The sequence below is a fragment of the Aedes albopictus genome, chromosome 2, assembly GCF_035046485.1.
Source record: "Aedes albopictus strain Foshan chromosome 2, AalbF5, whole genome shotgun sequence".
Lineage (NCBI taxonomy): Eukaryota > Metazoa > Arthropoda > Insecta > Diptera > Culicidae > Aedes > Aedes albopictus.
The window spans coordinates 369585163-369603772 of NC_085137.1; the positions used below are offsets into that span (position 1 = coordinate 369585163).

The window sequence follows — 18610 nt, forward strand, 5'->3', positions numbered from 1 at the left end:
CTTATTTTGATCGAAACAAGAGAAGTTATATGAGTTGTCTGTTATTTGCAAAAATATAGCTAACAACAAAACGATTCGCGGGTATTTGAACCACGATGCCAATAATTTGGAGTCATAATAAGAGTGCCGATAGCATACAGTATATTGATCTTAAAAATTGTTTATTAGAATATCAATTTACTGTTCCCATTCATCTGTCTGCCACATGTTTTCGAAAATTCTCTTCGACTGATTTTAAAAAGATGTATTCAATAGAAAAAAATAATATTACTTAAGTATAACAAACCACTACATTGGAAGAGTGCATATATTCTTAAAATTTCCAAACAGATAGGAAAAAAATGCTATTTCAAATCGTTGACATAACACTGTTATCTTACCCTCGGTGTGCAATTTTCTTTTCGATAAAACCATGCTTGCAGCATTGCAGCAATCTATTTTAAAATCACAATATATTATTTCATTCATCAGCAGTTGCTGGAAGTCAGCGGTGAACAGCAGACACTTTTCTGTAATTTGGTTCGTTATCAATTCAACTGACGTAGCCTACACGGTACAATACATTTGTTACTGAAGCACAAATGGAACCCTAACTACAAGGAACAACCGTTATCAATTTTTGGTCTTGTCTTCCTTATCTGCCAGGGATAAGTTGTGCAAACAGCACTGCTCGCCTTGTGACGTTTGGAACACTTAGCTTGTCTAACGCGCTCTGTCACATTTCGACCAGCCGAAAAATAGGTTGTTCAAATTGTGGTTCCTCGAACGATATGTGTTACTCAATCAATGATAATATTATATTTAGCTTTAAAAATGGAGTCATTGTTGGAAGGCTTATATTCAGCTAAGTTTTGCATAACATTTGAAATTTCACTCAAGATCCAAACATATACTAACCTCGAAGTTTAGAGTTTTGCTTCATACGTTTCAGATAATATTTAGAAGAACTACAAAGTTTCCATAAGATCGCAAAATACATGCACTATTTGAAATAACATTTCTATTAACAACATGTTACCCCGAATTCACATAAGAAAGATATCGTCTCTACCAACCTTATCTGATATCACCATTTATGTGTGGAACTTGCACAATCGAACTGGATGCAAACATTTGCTTTTGAAAATTATTGTGAATCTGGTGGAGTTGTTTTTGCCCGCAGGTAAATACACGATAACAACAGTGCCGACGAAATTCTACGCCACAACAGTGTTCATATCAAACAACTTTTCGTTTGTGCAGATTCAACCTACATATCTACGTTGATTCGATAGATAGATAAAAGCAATTAAAAACAGCAATGATAGAGTCTCGTCTATACACTAACGTTCTAGGCATAACTGTGTCGCTTTCTTTGATATTATTGAAAGCGCTTGGACAATTATGCAAACGACAACTGTATGCATACAGCAACTGTACATCTCAATCAACAATATGCCATGGGTAAAGTTCCGGAAGCTTTATTGAAATATTTAAGTATTGTTGGCAGAATCCAAGGTGCAACAGCGGAATGCCCAAAGGTGTTTCGGAGTATGGTGGAGAAATAACAAACGCGATTACTTAGGAAAAACGAACTTAGGTTTAATTAGCACGAAAGTACAGCTCTGACTGGTCGCGAGCGATCGAATGATTGCGTTCATATAAAAATGTTCTTTACATGTTTGGACGCGCACACCAGTATCAAGGGGAATGCGTGTGGCAGGGTTAGACACAAGTAATTTAATTATTGGAAGAGATTAACATTGTAGATTCCCACACTCCCCCTCAATGTAACAGCTCTTCCTCAGAACAATCTAGCTTCGTCGTCGATTGTGTCGAACCATACAGGATCATCCAACGTCTCGGTGAGATCGTCCGGTCCTGTGACATGCCTTGTAGAACCCTCGAAGCCATTCGGCCGTCGAAATTCCGTTTCGAACTCCCGCATTCCGCAACGACGATTGTTGTAACCGGAACTTGACTTAACTTGTTTAGCTTTGCAGTAAACTTCGAGTCCTTTCCTTGATCGCAGGATCGATTCCAAACCGCTATTCATCTTGACTCCCGTAGCCAATCGCTCGTCCACGATTTGCTTGACAGCAGCCTTGGATCGGTAAGCAGGTCGTTCCTGCCGGTGGCTCCGACCATCCATCGCGGCCAACGAAACCTGCACCATGTTGAGGTAATACAGTTTGCCACGTCGAGATCCAGTTGCAACAACTTCACCATCAGTATTCACTATGTCGCATGTTTCATTGGCAAAAGACACTTTGTAGTTTTTCTGAACCAGTTGTCCAACAGAGATCAAGTTCGTGGTTAGTTCGGGTACAAACTTCACTTTGTTCATGGTAATATTAACGGTTTCGCCAGAACCATCAATGCCTTGCACTACAACTTGTCCTTCACCTTGAACTTCACTTGTTTTCCCATCCGCAAGAATGATGTTACCCCCAGAAAATTCTTCCAACGATTCGAAGCATGATCTGTCCTTACACATATGCGCACTTGCGCCACTGTCAATCACCCAGCGATTGAAATTCTCTTCTCCGACGGTGAATGCAACACTTCGCGTATCACTTTGGGCGGTTTTGGCCTTTCCGCATTCGCCGCAACTGGTGCAGGAAGTATCCGCTTCCTCCTTCAGCATTGCTAGGAACTTACGGCAGTTCCGCTTGATATGGCCAACGTTTTTGCAGAAATGGCAAACTCGAGGATCTCCCCCCGACTTACCTTCCGTGGATCGCATGGCCCTTTCTCCCCCAACAGATCCACCTCTTCTTTCCAGCTGTCGGTTGTACTCATCGACGAGCTTCGATTTTACAACATCGAGCGAAATGTCGTCATCTGCCCGACTGTCCAGAGCTGTTACTAGACCATCGAACGACGGCGGCAGACTTCGAAGCAGCATACATATCTTCTTCTTCTTCTTCTTCTTTATGGCTCTACGTCCGCACTGGGACTTGGCTTGCCTCGCTTCAACTTAGTGTTCTTTGTGCACTTCCACAGTTATTAATTGAAGGGCTTTCTTTGCCTGCCATTGCATGAATTTGTATATTGTGAGGCAAGTACAATGATACTCTATGCCCAGGGAGTCGAGAAAATTTTCCGACCCGAACGGGAATCGAACCCGCCGTCTCCGGATTGGAAATCCATAGCCTTAACCACTAGGCTAATTGGAGACCCCAATTATATCTTCGTACCCCATACATATCTTCGTGTCCTTATCCAATGTCGTACCAGCAGCATCAAGGCGGTCGAAAAGATCGTCGAATTCCCGCAAATGCTCCTCCACGTCACTGTCTTCGGCCAGATTCACTGCACACAACTTTTTCAGTAGCGACACCCGGACCGACCGTGTCGTTTTCTGATGGTATCCCTTCGACGCTTCGTAGGTATCACGCGCGAGGACACAGTTCTTCACCAACGAAAACTGGCTATCCTCGAGGAGCAAGATAATAGTTGCCTTTGCTTTCCTGTCGTCCTTTTTCCACTGCTCGGTACAGTCTTCTTCGGCAAAAACAGGCTCTCCAATCACGTGCCACAAGTCATCGCGAGCCAGAAGCATCTCCACACGTACCTTCCAGGTTTGCCAGTTGGTACCATTTAGCTTCGGGATCGAAAAGTTCGCGTCACCCATTTTGCCGACACAGTTTCTACTCGGGTATTCACAAAAATAAACTTTGTGGGCGGATTCTTCTTCTTAATTTCTTCGATCTTCGCTTGCCCGGCGCCGGCACTCTCTTCTTCCCTCTCACGAGCGGCGATTGCTCGACTCACTAGCCAACACAACCTACAAGGAACCACCACCACTTCTACTTCTTCGTCACACGACTTCGAAAACACTTTTCTCCCCCTGGAGAAGCAATCGCTACCACTGTTTTCTTCACCCTCACCCGGGCGGAATATCAATAACTGTTCACTTTGAATCACGCTCCGATCATGCAGATACCCTTGCAGCTACCACTAGCTCTCACTTCGCGACGCGGCGCTTCTCGTGCTGACGCAGCAACGAGGAAATCGAAAAACACTATTCGGCTCTTCCCGGCCGAATCTTTCCACTCATAAATCCTTTCCTTCTGGGCCAGTAACTGGGCCCATAACCTGTTGGCAGAATCCAAGGTGCAACAGCGGAATGCCCAAAGGTGTTTCGGAGTATGGTGGAGAAATAACAAACGCGATTACTTAGGAAAAACGAACTTAGGTTTAATTAGCACGAAAGTACAGCTCTGACTGGTCGCGAGCGATCGAATGATTGCGTTCATATAAAAATGTTCTTTACATGTTTGGACGCGCACACCAGTATCAAGGGGAATGCGTGTGGCAGGGTTAGACACAAATAATTTAATTATTGGAAGAGATTAACATTGTAGATTCATAAGCCACATTCGAAGTTCGACACCTGTGTTTAAAGACAATTCACACCGTCTTCAGCCAAAGGCTGCATAGAATGAATAAAAAAATTATACTTTCTTCAACCAGAGGCTGTATAGACTGAACGAAACTTATTTATTTATTTATTTATTTATTTATTGACAAAATATGCAACATAAGACTTAAGTCTTTTAATAACTGTTACAACGATTTCCCTGAGGTAGAATATGAGAGGCGTAATCTTGCTACAATCGTTTGCATTTTCACATTTACAATTCCTTATCTATTTCTAATTATACAATACTTGATTGAAGTGCTCTATACAGTTTCTTTTAAATGTTATAGGAGATATTACATGAGATAAATCATTGGGTAGCGAGTTCCAAAAAACTACTCCCCTAACGAAAAATGAATTACCATACTTTGACGATTGAAAACGCGGAACAATGAATTTATTTAATCTAGAACTTCTTGCACACTGGAGTTTGTTGTATAAATATCTTGGCACTTGATGCTTAGCAAGTTTGTGTAAAAATAAACAGCTACGCATTCTTGCAAAGTTTTTGAAAGGACAACCAATTAGATGATGTTGTAAGTGTGATACGCTGGCTAAACGATCAAGATTGAATACATAACGTACGCATGAGTTTAGTGCGATTCGTAATTTATTCATGGCAACAGCCGAAGCATCAGTGAGTATAAAATCACATGCTAAAAAATGTGGAAGAATTAGGCTTTTGAACAATTTTAGTTTAATTTCTTTACTAATAATTATTTTAGAGGCATAAAGTGTACGTAAGCAGGAATATATTTTTCCACATTGTGAAGATATATATTTATCCCAGCTGAAATCTGACTGCAAAATAATTCCAAGGCTGACTGCACTATCAGAAAAACCTACAGCAACTCCGTTCATTTCAAGATCAGGTTTAAGCGATACATTACTGTTACTATTTCTAATAAATAAAGCTTGAGTTTTTGATGAATTCAACTTCAGTCTATGATGCTTTGACCAAATGAAAATCCTACGTAAATCATCATTTATTTTTTTCGCTATGTCCTTGGCGTTTGTATCATCGCACATCATCAGCAAAAAGGTGGATTTTACAATTCTTTAGAACGCATGGAAGATCATTTATGTACAATGAGAAAAGTACTGGACCAAGAATCGATCCTTGAGGGACACCAGATGTGATAGGCAAGAAATTAGAAAAACTTCCATCATTAAACACTTTTTGATACCTGCCAGTAAGGTAGGATCGTATAAGATTAGCAGCGTGATGAGAAAACCCAAAAGTAGTAGTAAGTTTACGGCATAGAATTGCATGGGAAACCGTATCGAATGCTTTCGAGAAATCTAAAAGGATTATCACAACAGGCCGACCATTATCCAGTATGACGCCAATATCATCAACAACTTTAAGCATCGCAGTCTTGGTGCTGTGTTTCTCCCGATAACCAGACTGAAATTCACATAACAAATTGTTTACAGCAGCATGTTTGCAAATATCAGTTTTAATGATTTTTTCAAATACTTTTGAAAGGGCGGGAAGAATACTGATTGGACGTAAGTTATCTAGTGAATTTGCCGTAGATTTTTTCTTTATAGGTATGATTTTTGACTTCTTCCATTCATTGGGAAACACGCTTGTTGTAACTATGGCGTTAAATATATGTGTGATTGGCTTAACAACTAATGGACAAAGTGCTTTTAAAAACTTTATGGGAAGTAAATCAAGCCCAATCGCATTCGATTTGGTTGAATGCATTGCCTGTAAAACATCGAGCTCTACTATTTGATTAAAATAAAATTGATTTTGATGTAGCTCATCTGACGGATTGCAATCATTATCAGTATCGGTAAAATTATTGGCAAATGTTTCATTGATTTCATCCGCATCAAAATTATTAGGCAGTTTAAAATTGGGTCGAGCTATTCCAAGTGATTTTATGTTTTTCCACAACGCTTTGGAAGGCAGTTTGGGATCAAGGAATTTTTTCAAATAATTTTGTTTTGCTTTACGAACGAGCATATTTACCCTATTACGAAGTTGTTTGAATGTTTCGTAAACATGAACATTTTTGTTTCGCTTCCATTCTTTGTACGTCATATCTCGATCAATCATGGCTCTGCATATTTCAGAGTTGAACCAAGGATTTGCCTTCATTCTGTTGGATTTAGATTTAAGGGGAACATACTTTTCATGCAAATTCATCATTAATGAATTGAAGAAATCCAACAAAAAATTAGAGTCCATGCTTCTATAAAAAACAGCCCAATCAACTGAATTAAATTCATCTATGAGTCTGTTACAATCCATAGCATTATAATCAAACCAATAAATTTCAGAACGAGTAGGCGGATTAACATCGAAATCGAGCGCAGCAAAAATCAAGTCGTGGTTGGATAAAATTGGAACTTCTATTTGATTAAAACGTAAAACATTAGACACATCATTGGAAATTAACAAATCTAGTTGTGATGCTCCAGTGCGGTGATGGAAAGTTGGCTCTATTCCATGACTTAGCAGCCCATAAGTACTCATAATATTATTCAATCTTTCAGTTCTAGTCAACGTTTTGTCTAATAGATTGGTGTTGAAATCACCAAGAAAGAAAATGCGATCGTACTTAGCTCCATATAACGATAATAAATATTCCATAGTTGGAGAGCATTCAACGTCAGGAGGATTATAAAGAGCAGAAATCAACATTTTGTTACCATTAGATATTACTTCAAAGGAAATATATTCAGTACAAGTTATACCAGATTCATTTTTAGATTTGTCAACGGGCTTATAATCGATTCCGTTTTTAATATATACAACGATACCGCCGCCAAGTCTACCAATCCTATCATGCCTTAAAATGTTATAGCCATTTATTTCCACCATAGAACTATTAATCTTCTCATTAAGCCAACTTTCGGTCACACAAACAATATCAACATTACTAACACACATTATCTGCCTCAACTCATCCAGCTTACACATCTTACGCGCACACATGCTTTGGCTATTTACGCAACAAACAGACAACTTATCTCTGACCAGAGCGGACTTTAACACAATACCAGGTATACACAAATTCGTAGGGTCGTAGTGGTTTGAATCGCTAGCCATTAGACGAGTTTGATACCATAACATTCAAAAGAAACAAGTAGAGCACATCAATTTTTAATTTTCTGACAAAACATCTTTGCAAATATCTATCTATCTCGAATAAAAAAAAAACATACAACTTAACGCAAAATAATCATTACAAATGTAGCAGCAACAGCATGCTATTAAGATCATCTACCAATATTATCGAACATTTACGCCGATCTCCGGACTAACAGCAACCAACAGCCCCAGCAACAGCAACAGCAGCAACGATGTCCCGAACAGACTTTTAGGAGAGGAAGCATGGGAAAAAAGGACAGGAGTGCGAGGAGTAAACAAAAACTATTTAGGAAAAGGTTTAGCATGTAAATCCAGTTCACTCTCTGAAGACACAGCAATCTCCTGACCACCATTCGAGTCGCGCTTGATGAAGACAATTCCATTCTTCGTCGTAACTGTGTGAATCCTTCCGTCTTTCTTGAGTTTCAAAGCCTTCGTTCGCAGCTCCCTCGCCATAGGTGACAAGTTTTCATTGATGAAAACACGTTTCTTCACAGAAAATCCGACATCAGAGAGGCAAAGCGAACGAGAACGGATGTATCTCGAAAAAAACTCATTTCGTTGAATTGAGAACGCAAATTGGATGAAAACCATATAGACCGATCCAGCAGTCAACGGTCCTCTGGACAGCCGACGAATATCCACAGAAGGTAGCTGCTTCTCATCGTACCCTAGTTTAAGACACCAGGTTCGGAAATAGGCCGATAGATCTTCACCGACGACGAAAGGAATTCCGCTTGCAATCAGGTCATTGGATCGTGCCATCCTATCCACGGTCTGTGAAGTGCTAGACCTGACATTTTCAATAGATGCAGAAAGGCCAGCAAATGTTTTCGCGTTCTCTTCCCTTAACTTAACTTAACTTAACACTAGACAACGGACACGACATACATTACGAGCACCAGCGTGAACGAGGAAGAAACATTTCTTGCGAAAAGTTTCATCGCTCGGAGCGGGAATCGAACCCTCACCCCTTGGCATGGTACGGCTATACACTTGGTGAAGCTAACCACACGGCTCCACAACACACATGTGAACACGTCACATACATTAGACAACGAAAAACAAACAGAACACCCAGTGACCCAGTGTTGAATTTTTCGTTCAACCACAGAGAACAGACATCCAAGTCCAGTTCCGAAACTGTGTAAGGAATTTAACGGCCATTTGAAATCGGCAACACAAGTGGCAATAGCGTGGCGCTGCAGTTGGTTAATTTCCCATACAAATTTAATTCACCACTTGAAATGTTTCAATTCACCACTGACTGTGGCAATATGGTGTTTGGTGGCGTTAGTGCTGTCATCGTATATTGGTTTGCAACCTTACCCAAGTAAAGATTCAAATCCTTACACAACTTTCCGAATGAAATTTATTCTAGCCTGGATGTCTGTTCTCTGTGGTTCAACGAAAAGTTTTCACCGACTGGAGCGGTAATCGAACCCACACACTACGAAGCTTACGATACCCCTAGACGACTGGCGCCGCTAACCGCAAGGCCATGAAGCCCACCTACAGAGGGTGGCCTGGATGCACTCTATGAAAAGTTACAGCATGTTGAACTTTTTTGTGAGAGAAAAAAAAATTGCCTATCCCAAATAATTTGGCCATCCCCTGTTGTTCCATTAATCGTGTTTGGTGTTAAGTGTTGAGTGTGGTTCGATAATCCAAAAATCATTAAATCGACGCAAAAATTGTTTTTTATTTGTCAAATATTTCTATATTTCGTCGCATATGATGCTATATTACGTCACAATATTGCACACCAAGTCATATACCGTTATTATTGTCCCGCCAATGCATTGCAATGTACGTGTAGTGCCTCCACTTTTGTACGCATCGCAAAAGGCAGTTTTGCTGCATCTTATGCGATGTAACTTTGCCGCATAAACGAACGTATAACACGAACATAAACTTCATTATACGTACAAATTGGTTGTCTAGGTTGTGTGATTCACTGTTGTGATAATTCCTTTGTTTCACAAATAAGTGGTTCTCAAGCAGAGGCCGTGGGTCATGATAATTTCTCAAGAACCGAAAGTATGATAAGAAACCGAAATAGGTTTTCAGATTCATGTTCATTCAGTATATACACTTCCGATCTTTGAAATGAGCCAATAAGAATTAAAATTGAACTATAAAAACGATGATATCACTAAATCATTTTTACGAAAGTGATTCCAAACTTTTGGCTGATACATCATTTGAGGGGTGACCCCAAACTTTTGGTCGATGACATCAAGAGTTGATTTACTTAATAACTTTTTTCCTAGATTTTTTTAGCCTGGTGCGGCAACAAGCAGTTTAAAGCTAACAGAAAATAAATTATATTACTGCTCTCATCTTTTTCATCAAGTTTATATTCATGTTTCAAAGAGTTTGGCAGCTTTTAGTAAAGTTGTAAAGTTGTAAAAGTTTCACCTTAATCCAAAGGTACATTGGCTTATTATCTTTTGAATGAGATCTAGGGTTTTGAAATCGGACGCAAATTGGCGGAGATATAGGCATAAAAATGACATGTTTTAAAAGGGGTGTTCCCAAACTTTTGATCGGGAGTGTATTACATTAAAGTGGCGTTGAAGTACTCAGTGGTTTCCAAGCTGGGGTCATGGGTCAATGAGAGTATATTACTATTAGACTCTCATTAGTCATGGGCAATGAGAGTATATTACAGGTGGGGAAGAAGAAGAGATGGCTATGTATTAGTAAGGAAATAATAATGTAAACACAAATAGTGACGTCACTATTTGACATGCGTTCTTATTGGAGCCCGCTTTGCTTGTTGTAGTGATATGTTTTGCACCAGACACAGATCTCACGCACACGAGTATTCTCTTCCCCACCTCTATTAGACTCTCATTAGTCATGGGTAATGCTGAATTCGCGAGAACCGAAAGTTCTAGTTTTTTTTAATGTTTTTACAATACAATACAGGATCGTGGGCCGCACTAATTTCTCAAGAATCTTAAGTGTGGTGACATAGTGAATTGGCGCAAAGATGATTCTTCGAAATACTTGGAGTACAGAATATTTTATTTCGGCAAGGTACTTCTCGAATTTACAGGGGAGGAAGGATGCGTGGACGGTGAAGTTACCCATTTCGCACACTTTCTTCCTAATGTCTCGTTTGTTCAATTTATATTTTTAAATTTATATTTAATAAACCACCCACTGACGACCACCATTTTCAAAAACAGCAATCAAACCAAAACTCTTTTGCCTTTTTGAAATATACACGACAAAACGAAATGCGAGGCACAGCTCTTTCAAAGCGGAGGATCTTAGCCCGGAAAGTGAAGAAAGAAAACCTTGTGGTCACTTATTACCGTCAAATAGTTTCTTTTCGGGTTAGAAAATACGCACATCTTCTCACCGGAATCTGCGTCGGATAACGATAATTTTGAAACTTGTCGGAACGAACTTCGCGATTTATTTATTTGAACATTTTTCTATATGTGCGAAACTAAGCTTTACTTGCTGCGTGGAAAACCCGGCTCAAACATGTACGTGTTAAAACAGCAAAACTCACTTAATCACTATACATTTCTTCAAATATTTGTTTCGAAACGATCGGCCGAATCAAAAACTAAAGGTGCGATTATGAGCAATCGTAACTATTTTTAAGAGAAAATCAATACATTTTCGATATGCATGATCCTAAAATTGGCGAAGAAGCGAAAACTTTATTCATAACATACTTAAGCAAAGCTTGTCAATTTGAACCTATTATTTTTCTGCGTTTGTATTGTCACTCTATCACAATTCTATGTCAGACAATTTGTTGTGTTATTCTTGTAACGATCTATGATATTGATTGGTTGAAAATTTCAAATATTTGATGCAAACTAAAATATATTCCTACCTATACAAAACAAAAAATCATTGTCTAGAAACTATATACCTGGCAACAAATCCATACTCATGTTCTTTCGTCTCCTCTTTACGCTACCCAGAGAGCCAAACGCGAGAGAGCGTACGAGCCTACGGATAGAGACCGTACTTTGCGTGTCTCTTTATTCTAAGCCCTGCTACGAACCGTACGTAAACTTTTCGCTTTCGAGCCCTACTTAGCAGCGACTGGTTCGGTTCGCTTCTTTGTTCGGGGCTCTACTTAACGTTAAAACGCTTGATTGAGCCCATGAGTGGGCTTGGTCTTAAGGGTTCTACTACTAATGGATGGATAAAGCTATAATGTTATTAATATTACTTGAGACGCAAAATTTAGAAACCACAAATTTCCCAAATGGAGGAGAACGTGCCTCTGGAGCCGATCTACTAATGTCGGTTCTCCCTAAATCCGAAAAATAATTTCATTTCGTTTACCCACTTAAAATTCACGCGACTCTTCACCACAAAATCAAAACTCCTGATATTTGTAACACGTATACATATATCGAAAGTACTCCTCCTTGAGATGACCAATCTGAAAAATATGTGCATTTCTTCCTGTCACTTTCGGTACGTGGGAAAATTTTGTGACCCGTGATCCCGCATTGGGGACTACTGAGTCTCGCAACACAGGTTTATTGTTGAGCGTGCTCCGCGAGGCACGATAAACATTTTCATTTTATCCTCCATTCATTCCCATTACATCCTCAAATGTAGGGATCGCGTGGCTCGTGACCATGGATTGGAAACCACTGGTATTTGGTAGATGCATTATTTTGAAGACACTGCACCTTGACATGAACAATCCGAAGGAAACATTTGCACTACTTTCTAGCACTTTGTTCCTAGAGAAATTCCCATGGCTCGTGACTTCATGTTGGGAACCACTGTGATATACACTCTTAAAAAATTAGGAATTTACACGTGATGTAAACCATCAACGTACGTAAATATTTCATGACTGAATGGCAAATTTGACTGAATTTTACATCCATCATGTGAGTTCGAGTTGATTGCACAAGATGTCAACAAACCTGTCTGACCAGGTAGGTAGAAACAGTTTTACATTTATCGCTTGCCCTACAACTCGGTGATATGGCCGAGAGGTATAGTCCGCGCCTCTCAATCAGCGGACCAGTGTTCGAATCCAGCTCAATATTTTAATTTCATATGTTGCATCTGTCGATTCGGTTTTAGCGATTGCTAGCACGACTTTATTTGTGATAGAAGATGTAAATTTGTGTCAAACGGGCCGCTCCTTTTATGTGCATCCAAGAGAACTTAAATTTACATGATTTTTTCTAAGAGTGTACCCAAGTAACAAATATGTCATATAAGATGTACAGTAGCGCAGATTTTGGTTGTATATAAGTTAGTTTTACGTTATTTTACTATTGTGTTAGAATAATGTCAAATTTATACGACCAAAACTTGCGGTGCCGTAACTCACATGCGTGTTACATGGGCGGGGAAGCTGAAAAACGTTTTCATTTCATAATACGATTCTTAAGTAATTCGCGTGATCCGTGACCATAGATTGGAAACCACTGTTTTTATCAACATATAGTGCATAAACTGTTTACCAATTCTTCCTATTACTTTTGGTCGTTGTTCTTGTGGCCCGTGACCTTAGATTGGGAATCGGAATCACTGATCTTTGCACAAGTCTTTGCAGGATAACCACATTGTAATAAGTGCTCCCTGAGGTACAGAATCCGAAAAGCGATTTCACTTCATCACACCTTCGGTTCATGAGAAATTCGCTAGAACCATGACCGTAGGTCGGGAACAACTGAACTTTGAAAAACTGCTAAATTGTAGGTTTATAAAAATACATAAATAAAAATAGAATGGTGTTTGTATGGCACAAATGGGCACATTTTTTTCACTATTGCATTCGAGTAGTGTTCCAACGTGTTCGTGTGAAAAAAGTATGTAAAATGACCGGAAAAGCAATAAAAACGAATAAACTTGAAACTTGATTTTTCGGGGCATCTACATATTCCCCCGTATATTGAGGCGCGGCTTTAGTGTACACAATTCTCTGGAATATCTGTAGGAATTGATGAAGAAACCGCTAGATGAGTTTCTAAAAGAATCGCTGGAAAATATTGATAGCAAATCTTGAGGAAAATTTTAAAACCCCTACAATTTTTTTATGACGAAATTCCTGGACAAATTTCTTAATGCCCACATTAGAGATTTTTCAAGATCAACATAAATTTCAGTCGGTAGTTCAAAAGTCCACTAAGGAAGGCCTCGGTCAACACCACCTGCAGGAGAAAAAGGACTAATATATAAAAATTTCTGCAATTTTGAATTTATGAAATTCTGAAGAAATCGTTGGAAGAATTTGAAGAGAAAACTCTAGAGGACTTTCGAAAAGCAACTCTAGAAGAGTTAAAAAATATGAAGGAAGTTCTAAATTATTCCATAGAAGATTGGATCAATTCTCAAGGAACTATAATAGATTGTCTAAAGTATCCCCTAGAAGAATATCATAGAAAACTTTGGTGTATTTTTAATGGATAAACAACTGGATAAATTTATAAAAGAAATTCTGAATGATTTTTTTTTTTTGAAGAATCTCTGGGTAGTTTTCTGGTGGAATCGCTGAATGAAAATCTGTAGAAATCCAGTGAACAGTTTAAAAAAATACCTGAAGAGATTTCTAGAGAATTCGTTCATCGATTTTCTAATCTTACATGGTATCGCTCAAGGAAGCTTTGTAAAAATCCGATGAACATTCAAAACAATATCTGAAGAGATTTCTACGGAATTTTTTGTCAATTTTTCTAAAGGAGTTTTCTCATAAGAAGTTTTAAGTGGAGCGGACCTGGTGTGATGGTTAAAGCACGTGGCTATCACGCCGAGGACCTGGGATCGAATCTCACTCCCGACAAACTCGCAAAATGCGAGTTCTTCCTTCGGAAGGGAAGTAAAGCGTGGGTCCCGAGATAAACTAGCCCAAGGATAAACATCTCGTTTATACAGATAAAAAAAAGAAGTTTTGAAAAGAAATGTTCCCAAGTAATCAATAGTACGGATAAGAGGGTAGTTTATAAGCTAAGCAGATTGCTAAAGGTTGTTCTTTAGCCTTCTAAGCAACTTCATGTTCAAGTAATTTCGGAACTTGAAAGTTCACATAAGGAAGCTGGATAGCCTTCTAAGCAGCTTTTGATGATACATTCTCAAAAATAAAAGTAAAAACAAATAAGTACTTTTCAGATTCACCATGCGTTTATTGTTTACTCGCATCGCGTGAAACACGACCAAACTTGCTTTACATGACTCACTCTAATGAAGGTTTGAACTGGATCCTTCTGTGTGAAAACCTGTTGTCGATGATGAGGTTAACTAATGAAAAGTTTTCAAAAGGAATTTTTTGAGATTATTCAAAATTATGTATAACATAGCAGTGCAATCTATTCATTAACCGATTTTGTCGAGCAACGCATTATCCATATTTCAGAAAATCCTATGTATGTATATGGCAAAAATATGCGTAGGATGGCAAAATTGTACGACTTTTGCCCAATTCATAAATATTCGACCTTCTCCTGCGGGTCATAGAGGAAGCGTTGAACCATAAAAGACAAAATTCTTAAATTTCTTTTATTCTTCTTGTTGTCTTTGACGTGACGTCCCAACTTGAACGGAGAGTATTCGTCGGCTTAATGTTCCAAACGCACTTTCGCCAACTATTATTAACCCGAGAGCGGTCACGTTGTATGCTGAGTACACGCACCATGAAAATGCACGCTCGTGGTACACAGCGTGAGCGCGGCGTCGCTGCAGGTAGTCAGAGACGCGACTGCTCGAGGCTTACTTAATAGATTTCTGCGTAAATTGGCCATAGTATAATGTAGACACGACTAGGACCTATATCCAAAACAAACAAGCATATTTCCATAGCAAGAACGTCCTGGATTGTATCTGAAATTGAACCCAGATACACAAGGCAAGAAAATACTGAATTACTATGCGTTCATCGACGATCAAAACGATCAAAACGATCAAAACGATCAAATCTGACTATACATGTCAATGGTTGCTCCTCCGTGATTGATCTGCGCTGGTACCAATTGCACTGAGATCCAAATGAATAAGGGCTGGGACACTCCACTTATTCTCAAAGTGCAATTTTAGCAGCTCATAAATTTTGGATCAATAACGGCGCCGGCCACGTCCTTATAGTCAGTTGGGAAGGGAAAGGAATGTTAGAGTGTGCTGGTTGTTGCTACTAAAGACCGAGAGCACCTCTGCATCCCCACAACCAGTACGGACTGGGGTATTTGTTAGACGGAAAGGATGGGAGATCTGGGAGTCACCGTTGGGTCGGTGATGCGATCCATCGATAGGGATTTATTTTATAGTGTTCGTAAGGTGATAGATTGTGTGGTGAATAAGGTGAATAAGGTCAAGCGGCACAGCACGCTTTGGTTGCATAACTTGTAGGCGTTATATACACTGTGCTGTGAATGGAAGTTGGAAGGGAGAGAAACGACTTTTTTTTCAATTCGTTTCTGGTTCTAGCGATGGCTATGAACATATGAATATAATAGTTGTATATGTAGTGAAGAGAGAGAGAGAGAGCGAAAGTGGATAGAAAGATACAAAGAAGGATGAAAGGGACGGGCCTGGGATTGAACCCATGACTTTCTGCATACGAATCAGAAGCGGTAGCCACTAGACCACCAAGCCCGTCTACTATGCGTTCATCGACTGAGGCATAAAGGCTTCCACTTTAACTTTTTATGCTGCTTCAACGTGAAATAATTGCATACACAGCAAATAATTTTGTAATATCCTGGCGCGTAATTTCTGGTGATGTATTCATTTTCGAACGTAAATTCACTCGGCTACATCGTTTTACAACAATTATCACACTCCCCATGCACACCCTGGTTGGCACCGGAAAGTATCAACAAACCCATTCCAGCAGATACCTAGAAGCTGTATTATATTTATCACCTTCCTTCTAACTCGGTGAAATAGCTGAGAGGTAAGGGATATACCTCTCAATCAACGGATCAGTGTACGAATCCATGCCAATATTTTACTTATATATGATTCATCTATAGATCCGGTTCTAGCGATTGCTAGACCCACTCTCAAGCTGCGGCGGCTAATTTGTTGCAAGAAAATGATGTAATTGTTTACATCACTTTTACGACGCGACTGATGTGCAGCGACAATGATGTGATATCACAAGAATTTTTTTGCTGTGTATATCTGACATCGTCACTGTCCACTTAATTTTACATTCTGAATGAAATTCATTTGACCCAAAGCGACGGCAGCGTTTCATAGCTATTTGCTTCCCAAGGAGCCGAAAGACATAAAGATCATTCGTCTGTGTCGTTGATCTACCACAGCTGATACGGCTACGACGACGATTCTCTCTCTCAGTCGGCTCGACACGGCCAACTGAAAACAATTGGCCACTTCATTGCTGCCCATTTTACCCCTCAACGAGTAATAATTTTGCTAAGGTCACGGTCACCGTGCACTCTCCTCCGCTGAACTGAAACCGGGCATTGGCAATGAAATCTCCCGCTAGTAGTGTCTCGTGTTGTTGTTTTTTTATGATTTGTGTGTATGATCCGCCAGAGCCGTGGCCGTGGGGATTTGTATATTGCCACTCCAACCAACAACCCCATCATCATCAGCATCTCCGATATTCATCATTCACTGATTTCTCTCTCGCCATTTTTCTCCTTTGATTTCAGATTCGACAAAAACCCCACCTGAACAACAGCCATTCACTGGAAATTCCACTATGCGGATTTTGTGGCAAATTCTCATCTTTAATTGACTAATCTGGCATTCGAGACTAATACCTACGACCGACCGGGGCACGCTTCCACGACTCGACTCGACCCGGCGAGGAAGATTCGCTTGCCAGCTATGATCGAGTTCCGGCGCTCAAATGTTCAAATGACCGATCATTAAAGTAACACTTTTTGCCGCCACCGCACTGCTCGTATCTAGCTTGAAGGTATGCGTAAAGCGTGTAAGTGACGTTGTTGATTACCGGGTGGCGCTATTTACTCAGCAGCGTTAGTCTAAGGAACATCGAGGGGTGTTAAAATACAGCAGGTTGAAAATTGTCGCTTTTTTTTTTTTCAAAAATCGAAGCATTCTGTATCGGGAATCTGTACTGCTAACTCCCCCTTACTTATTATAGTCGATTACAGAATTTTTGAAATCGGTAAGCTGATCATCATATTTAGGGTAGTATCACGTCCCGAGTTCAAAAACGTGAAAAAGAAAACTAAAAGTAAACCAGATTTTTTTTCGGCTTCCCATACAAGGCTGGTGATTTGAAATCGAATGTTGTTCTATTTTTGAACAAAATTGTTCTCTTCATACATCTTGTGATCCGTATCTAATACTGATTTTTTACTGTGGCTCTCTAACAACTTGAATTCCAAGTGTATGGTAAGAATGGATTTTTCAATTGTATTGTTCTTTTTAACAAATATATTATTCCGTTTTTTTAATTTCACAGAAATTCAATCTTATGTGGAAAATGCATTCAGATGATTGAAAGATATTATATTTAGCTTTCCATTCATGCCAAAACAATAAAATTTGGTTCACTACTACGCAAAATATTTAAATTTCAGTCAATTCCAAACTTTTAAACAGAGTAAAATCGATTTACAGCTATAACTCAATAACTGTTCTATTTGATTGTTTGGATATCAGGACGTGATTATGCGTTAATCGCTGATAGAAGTTCTTGGCTTTTTGACGTTTTATTTTGTAAACTAGTGTCATTAAAGGGATTACCGATTCAATACACAAATGAACGCAGCTATTCTTCAGCTTACCCCAGTGTACCATATCTACGCGATGAGACGTTTCAAAACCCCATTAGAACTTCTCCCATCAGAGCCCCATCTCCGGTTGCCACACAAGGTGCGGCGCGCGAGCGACGAAGCGGCGAACTAGAATTGCCAAACAAATTGCAAACCGCTGATGACCACTGTACCGTACCTCATCTACACCTCCCACCTCAGCAGATGGTTGGCGCAATAGCAATTAACAAGCAACACTATACCCCTTCTAAGCAAGACACCGCCGCCACCCAGGAAAACGAAAACGAAAACAATTACTATCAGAACAACAGAGCTTGAAACGAGTGAGATGGTCATCGCATCGCTGGCTATGGCTGGTTTTCGTAAGCGAACGGCAAATAG

At 39.6% G+C, this 18610-nt stretch overlaps 1 protein-coding gene across 1 annotated transcript in view; it reads right to left on the reverse strand.

Moving 5' to 3' along the window:
• LOC109430537 (uncharacterized oxidoreductase YoxD) overlaps positions 1 to 3130 on the reverse strand; it is a 99775-nt gene extending 96645 nt beyond the window's left edge. The window contains exon 1 of the transcript XR_009997910.1: positions 381 to 3130. The gene's annotated coding sequence lies outside the window, so the exon portion shown is untranslated. The remainder of the gene's footprint in view (positions 1 to 380) is intronic.
• Positions 3131 to 18610: the final 15480 nt, after the last annotated feature.